Raw genomic sequence first — 3,271 nt, 5'->3', positions numbered from 1 at the left:
GCCATTTCACAGATGCTGTCAGCTTAAAGCATCAGTATGCAAGGTGTCATATTTTGGAACATCATCTCTGGAACTCCATCAGTAAAGTCATGGGACTGGATGTGAAGAACCAAGGAGAGAGTGAAGACAGAGGAGAGAAGAGAGTCTAAGACTGAGCCCTGGATTAGGAGAGGAGAAATGTCAGGGGCAGAAAAGTGACTTGGGGATGATTGATGAGACAGAAGAAAAATTAGGAACAAAAGAGGGTAGAACACTTTAAATGATGCTCTAAAATACAGAAGGAGAAATCCACTGAATTTGGTAGCAGGGGGCTCATGTGGGTCTCTGAAAACCACTTCAGTGGGGCAGTTGGGACAGATCTTGCCCTCTTTTGTGGGTGGAAAGGAGGATGAGGGAGAGGAGCAGAGCCCGTGAGTGGAGAGACTGATGCAGAGAATTTAGCCTATAAGTGTGCGCAGAGCAAAAAGGTGAGATCTGTACAGCTGTCTGATGCCAGGGAGGTCCAGGCTTCACTTTTTCTTAATGACAGAAACCACCATACAGCTGCATCCCAACAGGGGTGCTTCCGTAACAGGAAGGAACTGATGATAAAGAAACCTGGGAAGGCAAGAGGAGGCGGAAACCAAAGCACATGGGTTGCTTTCCCCTCTTTTCAATAAAACAAAGGAGGAAGGAGGAGAGAAGGGTGCAGCTAGAACTGTCGATGTGATGGGACAAGATGAGACTGAAGAGGAAGGAAATGGTATGGGAAGAATGATCTTCAATAGAGGATAAGCTGACTTACCAGGGAACATATCAGCAGGACTTCCAGAAAGCTCTGCTCTTTGGAGGTGACTAATTTAAATCAGTCAGCTCAGCTGTGCTATTAATACTTTCTCTAATGACTTCCAACTCTTAGCTATAGGTAACAGGGCAGCAGGGTAACTGAGTTCACACAAAGCTGCATTTTTGCCAGATAAGCACAACAAAGGTGTGTCTGCAGTGCTGTCTGTTTTCCATAATCATAATGGCAAATTTTCAAAGGAAATGGAGGAAGAGAAGCCATGAAAGGGGCTGAAGGTTAGAGAGAAAATACTTCTCAGTATGACCAGCAATTACAGTGATTGGGTTCCAAGTAAGTGAGCTGAGAAGATGAGGTATGGTCAGAGCATTGCACGTTGAAGATTAAGCCTTCAGAAGCAGAAAAGTTCCAGGGTGGGAACCTAAGAGTGTGAGGTTGAAGCCAAACAAAAGTAAAGTTCACCTGCCGTGAAGAGGTCAAGAAAACAAGTGACCACATGCTGGATGTGTCACCTGTGAAGGTGATGCATCACCAAAATGGTAACAGAGTCAAAGATGAAAAGTAAGACTAAGAGCTAGAACATGCAGTGGATGAATGCCTAGGACATGGGAATGACAGCTGAGACCCTGCAGAAACGTATAGCTTTTAAGGCTGTGGTTTTTAACCAAGAACAAGGGAAATGCTGTGAAATGGACAATGAAAATACTCCATCTCCAGACCCTGAAATATGGGACTATCAGCAAAAATCAATCAATCAATCTATCTATCTATCTATCTATCTATCTATCTATCTATATATATATATACACACACATATATATATCTTCCATAGAAGAGCTGCAGTGTTAGAGGTGTAAAGGTGTCTTCAGGTAATAGCCAGGCTATTAGTAGATCTACATCCCAGGGAATGTTCCACAGGAAAATGAAGGTGTGGGCGAGTTCTTGCTGATCATGGATCTGGAAAACAGGACAAGATGAGAAAACTTTTGGAGAGAGAAAAGGAGAAGACAAGTGGTGGACTAGATCCATGTAAGTGATGCACAGGACGGGGTGGAGGTGATGAGAATGCAGAAGGCAATAGTGGCCAGGGAGCCTGGACTCCGGGCAGCATCTGAGGCAATGACAGATGTGAAGTGCTCAGCCATGAATTCAAGAGTAGCGGTCCCATGTGCTTCCCTTGAGGCCACTTGGGGAGGACCTCTTCCTCCTCTGGAGCTGTTGTGGTCTTTCACAACACCAGTTGTTTCAATCCCATCACTTGAAAAGTATTTTCCCTGCCCTAATTTGTGGTGCCACCTTAAACATTTGCTAAATGAATGCATCTGCATTAAGACCCATGTTGAGGTATTCTCTTCTTTTCCATTGATCCACTCCATTGATTCTCATGCCAATGCCCCTTCTCAAAGCACTATCAACTTTAAAAAAAATTAATATTTACTAGGGCAAGTCCTTCTTAATTATTCTTTCCTCACTGTGTTGCGTTATTCAAGCTCTTCATTCATTCAGTGAACTTTGTAGTTGCACAAAGAAGTGCCAAGTGCTCGCTTCGGCAGCACATATACTAAAATTGGAACGATACAGAGAAGATTAGCATGGCCCCTGCGCAAGGATGACACGCAAATTCGTGAAGCGTTCCATATTTTTTGAATTGGAAATTTTTATTCGGGTAAAAAAATGATGCTTTTCAAATTAGAAAAATGATCTAAAATAAAAAGAAGTGACCCTTAAAAAAAAAAAAAAAAAAGAAGTGCCAAAATACCACCACTGGACTTCTGATGACTTTGTTAAAACTGTAAATGAATCAGCTGCTGCTGCTGAGTCGCTTCAGTTGTGTCTGACTCTGTGTGACCCCATAGATGGCAGCCCATCAAGCTCCCCCATCCCTGGGATTCTCCAGGCAAGATCACTGGAGGGGGTTGCGTTTCCTTCTCAGCGTGACTCTGCAAAAGCATGCCTTTTTTTTTTGAAAATGGTTCCTCATTTACTCAGAGCTTTGTGTTTCCTTCAATTAATTCTCCCTTTTGAATTAGATGTTTCCATTATATTTCCAAACATTTATTGCTTATACGTAGAAAAAGTTTGGGGGTTTTACCTCTATTTCCTTGGTACAAAACCATTAATATCTGTCTTATTTTTCATTTTCATGCAAGTACATGAATTATGGTGTCTATAAGAATAGGCCTACTAGTCACTTAAAATATGTAACCCCAGTTTAATAAACAATTGCATTTGAAATTGATAGTATGTATTCTTTTTGCATTCTTGGGCTAAGCTCTATGCTGTATTCTTTATTTTTCTTAATGTGTAAGTATTTACTTCTGCTTTTATATGTAAGCACAACAGGTCAATTATTCATCTAGAATTGATAGCAGTATTTTATATTTTCTGAAAAAGAAAATTATTTATTGTGCTAAGTGCTTCAGTTTGCTTAGCATACTTATAGAGAAAGGTTTTATAATTTTTATGATCATATTTGTTGTTAGATCATTT

General features: G+C 41.0%; 1 non-coding gene across 1 annotated transcript; it reads left to right on the top strand.

The window, feature by feature from the left end:
* Positions 1-2,318: 2,318 nt before the first annotated feature.
* LOC122419943 lies at positions 2,319-2,425 on the top strand. Its single transcript, XR_006263143.1, has one exon. It is a non-coding gene; the product is annotated as a U6 spliceosomal RNA (small nuclear RNA).
* Positions 2,426-3,271: the final 846 nt, after the last annotated feature.

This window comes from Cervus canadensis, chromosome 17 (genome assembly GCF_019320065.1).
Source record: "Cervus canadensis isolate Bull #8, Minnesota chromosome 17, ASM1932006v1, whole genome shotgun sequence".
In the NCBI taxonomy this organism is placed as follows: Eukaryota; Metazoa; Chordata; class Mammalia; order Artiodactyla; family Cervidae; genus Cervus; species Cervus canadensis.
The sequence above is the reverse complement of the archived record's forward strand: the minus strand, read 5'-3'. Positions and strand labels throughout refer to the sequence as shown.